This window comes from Choloepus didactylus, chromosome 20 (assembly GCF_015220235.1).
Source record: "Choloepus didactylus isolate mChoDid1 chromosome 20, mChoDid1.pri, whole genome shotgun sequence".
Taxonomy (NCBI): domain Eukaryota; kingdom Metazoa; phylum Chordata; class Mammalia; order Pilosa; family Megalonychidae; genus Choloepus; species Choloepus didactylus.
Window position 1 is genome coordinate 60,184,167 of NC_051326.1, and position 9,810 is coordinate 60,193,976.

General features: G+C 42.0%; 1 pseudogene; it reads right to left on the reverse strand.

The window, feature by feature from the left end:
* Positions 1–2,886: 2,886 nt before the first annotated feature.
* On the reverse strand, positions 2,887–4,202 carry LOC119516861 (annotated as a pseudogene).
* Between the last annotated feature and the right edge of the window lie 5,608 nt (positions 4,203–9,810).

The following is a 9,810-nucleotide window of genomic DNA, read 5'->3' on the forward strand; positions in this document are numbered from 1 at the left end:
GTGGCCCTCCCAGGGTGAGAGCAATTCAATTTATACAGAAGGAGAGGAAAAGAATGACTTTTAGGACCAAAGGGAAATTTTTAAAAAACTCGCACTGTAATTTCTGTAATGTAATAGGCGATAGCTTCTGGGGTATCAGAGCTGAGAATTCCTGTCTCGGGAAAAGCATCCTCTCTGTTGAAATCAGAGAACTGGCATGGGGTTTACTGGTTGCTCTGTGACTTCGGGGGACCTTATCAGGTCTCTGAGGCTAGTCCTCTCTGGGGACTTCCCTCCCCCTTGCTGAGTCTGCAAGGACAAACAACAACCCTGCACCACAAGGGATGCCCCCGGAAGGGGGTGCAGGTGCATCAGACTTCCCTGGGAGTCTTCTTTTCTATGTGCCCATGGTTTCCTTCCATTCTGGCTCTGGGGACAGTAGGGAGTTGACTGGCCCTGGATTTCTTCACTCTTACTGGGCCCTGGATTCCAGAGCCGACAGTCAACCCTTTGCGGGTAATAAGGACCTGCCTTCCGGGCCCAGGAACCAGGAGAAACTGATGGGTGCTTCATCCAATCTTTTTGGAAATGATTAAGTTCTAACCTGAGGTAGCAGAGGGAAATAGCTAAGTGTCTGGGACGCTAGATTATCTGGGTTCAAATCCTGATTCAGTCACTTATTGTCTGTTTGACCTTGGACAACTAGCCTCTCTGGGCCTCAGTTTCCAGATCTGTCAAATGGACATAATAATAGTACCTATCTCACAATGTTGTTGAAAAGCTTTAAGGAATTAATGCATATAAAACTCTTAGCAGGGCAAGAATTTTTGCAAGCAAAAGGAAAAAATCAGTAATACTGATCCTATCTTTATTTAAATTTTTGATATTTTGTTTATTGTGGATTTTGTTGTTAATTTCTATTTTTAAAAAGCATTGCATTTAAGTATTATTTACCTTGGTTATTGAGTTTTTTGGTGCCCCTGTAAGTTTTGTGCTGGAGGTGAGGGCCTCATTCTCCTTTCCCTTCTGTCCCTGAATCTTAGAACAATGTTTGGTATGTCGCAAATTTTAGCCCCTATCTTCTTTAATCCTATAAAATCTCTTTTTCATCCTGATTCCAGAAGTTATTATTGTCATGGGAGGAACATATAAAAAAGAAAATAAATAAACATCACCCATAAGCTCACCTCCTAGAGACAACTGTTTTTGAAGCACGTCCTTCTTTCATGTGTGTGCGGACGTGCTTTTTTTTAATCTTTTAGGCACTTTTTATTTTCCAAAAAAAACTGCCATTAATATATAAACATCTCATTCTGTCAAAAAATTCTACAACTATACAGCTGTTTGCTCCATTATTTGCATAGGAAATGATCACAATAGAAAAATAATAGGGAAAAAGAAGCAAAACCAACCGATTTATGCTTTTTTGTGTGTTTCCACGTATTAACATTTGAAGCCTCTTACAAAATTATTTACATCATTTGTCAACTATTTACATGTTTTAAAAGCAACTTTTCTAACAAACAAAACTATAATTTATCAAGTTATGAAAATTGTTTTCTAAAAAATCTTGCTATATTACCACAAAATAAATAAAGATAAACAATATTTTAAAAACAAAATTTTCATTTTCATTTTGAATTAGGACCGCTTTTGGCATTTTGCTTATTTATTCTGCCCTTTGGTTAACAGCATCAGCATCACATTACTATTTTATATTGCATAAATGTAGCACTTGCTTCCTTATGTGTTCAACATGTCATTTATACTTAAAGGCAGACACTGAGTCAGTATTAACAGTAGATTAAACTACACTGTAATTTAGGTAAAATTACTGTCTCACTGTATATTACATGCAAAATCCACAGAAACTGGCTTTTAACAAATAGTACTGCACAAGCAAACACCTCAGTATATGAAAACTGCATCATAAATTCAACATTTCCGTATATGAAAACTGCATCATAAATTCAACATTCCCACTACATCATAAGTCCTTGTTTTTAAAATTGGTACTGTGAGTGTGTAGCTTATCATAAGATTTAACTTTTGCATCTTGTAACTACCTTTCTTAAGCTCTTGAGTTCACAATTCATATAAAAGGTGTATTGTATTTAAAATAAACAATGTATTTTAATCAGTGCATGAAATTTGCTGACATTCATTTGAATGATTCTTCCCCCTACAGAAATTAATTTGGTAACACTTTGAGAGGTATCTTACCATAAATTCTAAGTGTAAGTGTCTTCATGGTTATTTTCAAATGAATTATTTATTACTTTCCCCAAGAGAATCCTAGAAAAATTGTAATAACCTATAAAGCTGATTTGCATATTTACAAAATTTCGAAGAGCAAATGTACTCAACTCATATAAAAAAAAAAACACCTTTGTTCAATGGCTGTTTGTGAATTGCCACATACACCGTAGATCTCTCCCAAAGAATTATCTGATAACATTGTAAAAAACCACTGGATGTCAAGCAAAATCTCGACGTACAATTCATCCTTCTTCCTGTGCCTGCCAATTGATTTGTTTACTAAACACTGTCACATTAAAAGATGGTGCTTAGGTAAAAACACTGCAAACACCCTCTCCACCCACCCGCCCCCACCCACTGTGAGATGTGGCTGCCTGTCATGAGGTGAAATCTGCTTGAGGAAAGCCATGTACATTACAGCAAGCATTCCAGATTCTTAAAATGACCTAACACTTTGGTATTAATATAATGTATTCCCTGTTTTCTCAAATATACAAAATATACATTTCCAGTTTTTCATTTTCTTTCTGTTTTTTTAATATATATATAGTCAGGTTTGTAGTTAAAATTTTGCCTAATTAACTGCATAAACTGCATAAACGTCAGTTTGAATTGCATAGGCACAGAAAGCCCCGCGGGCAGCGGATCTCAGTTCTGGTGCCTCGTCACGTGCAGGGCCAGGGGCCCGGAGCGGGAAAAGCTGTGGCTGCACCCGGCACACCGGAAAGGCTCGGTGCCCGTGTGCTTCCGGTAGTGGCGGGTCAGCTCGTCCGAGCGCGCGATCCTCCTCCAGTCGCAGCCTTCCCAGGTGTGCTTGTACGGCTTCTCACCAGTATGAGTCCTCAGGTGAGCTTTTAAATGAGAAGACTTTGTATAAACTTTTGTGCAGCCAGGGTAAGCGCAGTAGTGGATGCGTCTCTTCTCCAAATCAGGGTTACTCCTTCTATTGTACCTAACAGTTTGGATGTTCTGCGAGTTAACTGGCTGGGTGGCAGGTAAATGTGGATTGCGCATTGCCAGTTTAGAAGCGATCATAGGATGGAGGTGGGGTTACATTCTGGAGTATCTCTGCTCGTCTATCTGGACTTCCAGGCTCTGAGCTTGGTGGTAATGGGGGAAAGGAAGTGGCCTGCTGTGGAAGAAACTGGTTGGCATTGTGTGTGTGCAGGGGGGCATGCCCTGAAATGGTTTCATTGCAGTCTGCGGTACAGCAGAGGTGCGTGTGGTAAGGCCTGCCATGGCGGCTGACGTGGAAACATTGAGAGTGTCCATTACTGTTGTCTGGTTTGCAGAACTGGGCATATCTAGATCCGCTGTATTCAGTAGCTGGTACAAGTGGCCCTGCTGGGAAGGGACAGAAAGATGACGATCTGGTGTAGGAAGTTTTTGTTTGACGAAAATATTGTTCACCTGTGGAGCTGCGGGCTGGTGCCGGCCGAATGTGCTGGTGAACTCGGGAAGGGCCTGGGTCTGGGCCGGAGGAGGGGCAGCGGGTCACTCTGGTGCCTGAGAACGGAAACAGGTTCTGTCTGGATGTGCGTTACGCGGGGCCTCTGGGATTCGCAGAGGCCGGTTCTCAGGTGAGTGACGTCAGGGAGGAAGACGTTCCTGACCTGCTGCTGTAAGCCTGTCAGTGAACAACTGGTCTATGACTGAGGCACTGTCTCGTCTACAGTTTTTATGCTCCGGGATTGCAGGAACTGGAGGAAGCTGAGGTGCCAGATACTTGTCCATTGCACATCTTGTCTGGACCAGCTCCTCCGGGGGCTGCGGGTCGCGGGCTGCGCCTGCGGGCGGTGGTGCGGGGGCTTCGGTTCCTCCCTGGGGAAGAGCGCCGCGTGGCGGGCCGGGTTCGCGGCGCCCAGCACCGGCCTGAGCTGCGCGAACACCGGCTCGCCCTGAGGTGCCGGCGGCTGGGGTGCGGGTCCCAGGCGGGCGCGCATGGTCAGCACCCGCGTGGCCATGGGCACTCGGGAGGCGGCTCCGGACGCGGGGCGCAGGTCGAGCGCGCTTCCCACCTGGCCACGCTGGCTCGGGCCGGGGAGCTCTGCGCGGGGCCGCGGGCGGAGGAAGGGGAGGCTCCCGGGCGGGCCTCAGCCAGCTGCGGGCGCAGCTTTCGAAGGCGCGCGCGAAAAAGCAAAACTCTTCCGCTCGGCCCCGCGTGACCGACAATGGCAGACGTGCTTTAATTGGCACCACGTTTCGTATATGGTCCTGTGTGTTTGTTATAACATAACATAATATTGTGGGTTTTTTTGGCCATCATTAAATATATTTCAATAATGTCATTTTTGATGGCCTGCTTAGTGGTCTTTCTTATGAATGAACCATAATTTAACTACCCATCTATTGTTGAACGTCTTGTTTATTTCCAGTTTTATGTCGCAATTATAAGGCCTTATAATAATGACTGTGGTGCTCATTATTACTGTTTGGTTCTAAGCAACTTCAAACTCAAGCTTTAATAGAATAAGGGGACTGTGTTTTAAGAATAGGAGCTTTCTCACAGAGCCCAAGGGCAGGGAAAAAGCCATTTTCCGGGAGGGATTGAAACCAGGATGTGAAAAGTCATCAGCATTGTGATGCTAGCTCACCATCTCTTGGTGCATCATTTTTCTATTTAGTCCACGTGGTGGAAGATGGCCGTAGCACTGCTCTTTTTTTTTTTAAGATTTCAAATGATGTTTTTTCCTTGCAATTTTATTGAGATATAGTCACATACCATACAGTCATCCAAAGTGTACAATCAATTGTATAGCATGGCTCTTAAGTTTTTACACTCTTCTCATTTAAGGACCAGCCAGAATGAATGCAAATCTTTAAGTCAAATTCCAAATTTCTGGGGAAATAATTCTGATTGGTTTAAGTTATATGCCCAGTTGCATCACATTGGCCCAGTGGGATGGGGTCACGTCGCAGGGACCAACCCTTGTGACCGTAGGAGGACACTGTCCAGAGAAAGTGGAGGCCGTTGGTAACCCCCACAGACATCCTGGAATATAAATTTTCTTTATCATATCTCTTGACTAGTTCCTTAGGCTTGATTCTAGATAGTCATAAGCCTTTCCTTCCCCAGCATATTATTATTAAAAATTTCAACCATACAGAAATACTGAAAGAATTTTACCATGAGCACTGATACACCTGTAAGGTAGTTTGGTTCAAAAGATGGGCAACGAAGCCAGATGGGCAGGTATTAAAGACAAGTTTTATTTGAGAGATGCCTCAGAGCAACCCCCGCGGGCAGAAGGGTTATTTCCTCTTCAGAAAAGTGTCTGTCCATGTCTTTTGTCCATTTTTTAACTGGACTGTTTGTCTTTCTGTTGTTGAGTTGTAGGATTGCTTTATATATTTGGGATATTAAACCCTTATCTGATATGTGGTTTCCAAATATTGTCTCCCATTGTGTAGGCTTTTTCCTTTTTTAACAAAGTCCTTTGATGTACAAAAGGGTTTGATTTTGAGATCCTATTTGTCTATATGTTCTTTGCTTGCTCACGCTTTGGGTGTAAGGTCTAGGAAACCCCCTCCTTTCACAAGATCTTTAAGATGTTGCCCTATGTTTTCTTCGTAGAGTCTTATGGTCTTAGTGCTTATGTTTAGGTCTTTGATCCACTTGGTGTTAATTTTTGTTTAAGGTGTGAGGTAGGAGTCCTCTTTCATTCTTTTGGAAATGGGTATCCAGTTCTCCAAGCACCATTTATTGAAGAGGCTGCTCTGTCCCAGTTGCTTTGGCTTGACTGCCTTAGCAAAGATCAACGGTCTGTAGATGCCAGAGTCTATATATGAACACCCAATTCAATTCCATTGGTCGGTATCTCTGTCCTTAGGCCAGTACCATGCGGTTTTGAGAACTGTTGCTTAGTAATATGCTTCAAACTCAGGTTATGTGAGACCTCCCACTTAGTTCTTCTTTCTCAAGATGTTTTTGGCTATTCGGAGCACGTTGCCCTGCAAATAAATTTGATTATTGGTTTTTCTGTGTCTGTAAAGTAAGTTCTTGGGATTTTAATTTGTATTGCAATGAATCTATAAATCAGTTTAGGTAGAGTTGACATCTTAATTATATTTAGTCTTCCAATCCATGAATACAGTATGTTTTTCCATTTTATTAGGTCCTGTTCGATTTCTTCTAGCAGTTTCTTGTAGTTTTCTTTGTATAAGTCTTTTGTGGTCCTTGTTAGGTTTATTCCTAAATAATTGATTATTTGGTTGCTATTGTAATTGGAATTTTTTTACTCCTTTTTGCACATTACTTGTGTATAAGCACACTACAGATTTTTGTGTGTTGATCTTATAGCCTGCCACTTTGTGGAATTCATTGATTAGCTCCAGATTTTTCTGGATTTTCTACATATAGCATCATCTCATCTGCAAACAGTGAAAGTTTTACTTCTTCCTCACCAATTTGGATGCCTTTTATTTCTTTTTCTTGCTAATTGGTCTAGCTAGAACTTCCAGCACGATGTTGAATAACAGTGGTGACAGTGGGCATCCCTGTCTTGTTCCTGATCTTAGAGGGAAAGCCCCATTTGCAAACTGTCCCTATGGGTCCCTTTTGCTTGGATCCCAGCCTTTTTCCAGTATTTGTAACACCTCAGACTCCAAAAGTCTCTGTTTTTTGTTGTTGTTTTCAGCTCTGCCTCCTTTTTGTTGATAGATTCCTCCTAGCTCCTTTGGTGCCTTCTGCTGGTTTATCTGTGCCTGGAGCTTTTATTCAGCAGTCCAAATTTGTTAATTAGTTCCCCAGTTAGTGCCAGGTTGAGCCCCCCTCCTTGCTCCCAGCACTGATTGTTTCTTTGCTCCTAGGGGAACCAGTGCCAAGACAGTCTACCTTGCCTGGGGTGGGGGTGGGGCACCACTCCCCTGGCTGTGGAAAATTACAGTTTTTTGCTGTGATCTCAGCTGTTCTACCCATTCCACATTGGTGTGTGATGCGTGACTCATCACACAAGTCCCTGAACCCGCTGTTCCATGTAGTCCCTGGCTATTTTCTAGCAGCCATGGAGGAGTAATTAAATTCCACACCTCACCACTTTGCAATCTTTGGAAATTAAGATTTTGATATACAGAAACATTTTTCCCCTAAATGAGCCTCATGCCTTTATAAACATATGTAACTTACTCTGAAAGGAAAGAGGGAAACTGTTTTCTTTCACCTCACTGTGAACATGTTCAGTCGTTGTCTTGAAACCCATCTCCAATTCCTTCTGTTTTATGTTTTGGATGTTATCTTGTCTACATAAGAAGCTGACCTTTCCATAGAGAGATCTGGGAGTCCGGAATGATCCAAACAAGTAACTAATTTCTGCTTTCTGTGTAAACGGTCCAAAAAAAATAAAAGAAAGAAAATCCACAGGAAATTGTTTGGCTCTCAGAGCTTTATTAATTGATTCATCAATTGGGTATCATCCAGTCATAAATGGACAGGAGGTCTGAAGAGCAAGATTAAGGTTAAACAGGCAGAAAAAGGGAAATCTTAAAGAACATAATCTTACTGGTTGATAGAGGAACATTCTCCTTGACTTAGGCTTCAGTTAGGTGAACTAAGCTACAGAGAGAAAGCGAGCTGGTACTTACGATAGGTTGTTCTCATATTTCAGCTTCTTGGCGATCAAGCAATAACAAGAGAAAGGAAGTCAGTTAAGTTCCAGTTTGGTGACATAGGGCTTAGCATGAGGGACACCATCTCATACTCACTTTATTAATGTAAGAATTTCCTCCCATTTTGATCTGTCTCAGCCATTGCGACATGTGATCTAGATGTTTGGTGTTGAGAACCAATTTCAGTTACTGCCCAAGGTCTTGGTGTAGTAATTGCAGGTTGTATTGATGTTGGGCTCATAGGTGGTCATGATGTTGTCAATTTTGGCTTGTTCATCACTTTTTGTCATTCTAGGCATAAAGAAAGCACTTCCTGGTTCACAAGCAGCTGGGTACTCCCATTTAATACTCTTGAGAGTAAAGAGTGCACCAGGGAGACAATAATGAGTTCTATGCATAATAAAATGCCCAGTGCCCATCACTTAGTACACTTCTAAGCTCAGGTCCCATGATTTAAACCAGTTGAAATAAAAGTGATGAAAAAAATGTCCCTGAGGAAGACCTTACCTGTTTAAGCCATGTGACTTGTTCAGTTATTTCATGGAGTTGTGTCTCAACTTCCCCAGAGGTGTTTATTCAAGTAGAACATGTGTTTTGGAATGGTAAAAATGCCTCTTTATTCAGATAGTAAGTAATGAAGGACAGCAGTGCTGCTGTGTAAAAGAAGTTTACCTAATGAATCTAAGGATTGTTGCCCTGTAGCTGTGGCTCTGGCAGCATACTCAGCAAGTTCCCCTGTTGTGAGTGATGGATTTCTAAGCGTGTTTTCATGATTATCCAAGCCGAGGTAGTAACAGTTTTCCAAGAGAGGCAAACCCACAATCCTGAACTCCCTGGGAAATCCACATTTGGTGAGTAGAATGTAGATTGAATGTAGACTCCTAAGGGGGCAGTGAGGATACCAAGTGCACATTGCCCAGACATTTACCAGCTATTAATGTAATTTAATGCGCAGGCAAATACCTTATCAAAGCCTCCTCAAATAGTGAGATAGCCCAAGAGAACAGTGTAACTCTGACCAAGGTGATGCTTTTTATAGGACCATTACTATGAATATTATCATTTGTCCTTATTAACCAAGGGTCTATCATATTGGCAGTGCAAGTAAGGAGTTGGTGAAAATTTGTCTTGTGACTCTTTGGCATAGCAAGGGTCTTAAACCTGAAAGTGGACACGCGTTTTTAATGAAACTTGTAGTTTGTGGAGGTATGTGCACAATCACTAAGGTCTCCAAGCTCTTCTATGATATCTCTACAATTTCATAGAGTGCTTGTGTCTATAGTGAAGTTATAGGTCCAAGAAAGATTAAAATGGGGTAAAGAGGACCTTGGGTCTGCTATTTGAGTTTGATATGAAAAATATGGTGCATTTTGATCCAGAGAGACTGAACCATTTGGCACCAGAAATAAATTTTTTATTTGTAGCTTAATGGAGTTCCCTGCTTTGTGCATGGGTCAGAGTTTATGGTGACAAATCCAATATTCTGTGAGGTTACCTCTCTTTGAAATGGCCTGGGAGAGGTGGACAGTGGTGTTGCCTTTCTAGGCCAGTGTGCTGGTTTGAATGTATTATGTCCCCCAGAAAAAGCCATATTCTTTGATGCAGTCTTGTGTGGCAGATGTTTTGGTGCTGATTAGATTTGCATGGAAATGCACTCCACCCAACTGTAGGTGATAACTCTGTTGAGATATTTCCATGGAGGCATGACCCCACCCATTCAGGGTGGGCCTGGATCAGTGGAGCCATATAAATGACCTGAGAAACAGAAGGAACTCTATATCCTGCTACTTTTGCTAAATTTGCCTATTAGCTCAAGTAGCTGTGTTGTTGATTTCTCAGGGTGTTCCGAATATAAGATCACATCATCTGTGAATAATAACAGCTTTATTTCTTCCTTTCCAATTTCTATGCCTTTTATTTCTTTTTCTTGCTGGATTGCTTTGGGTAGCACTTCTAGAGCAATGTTGA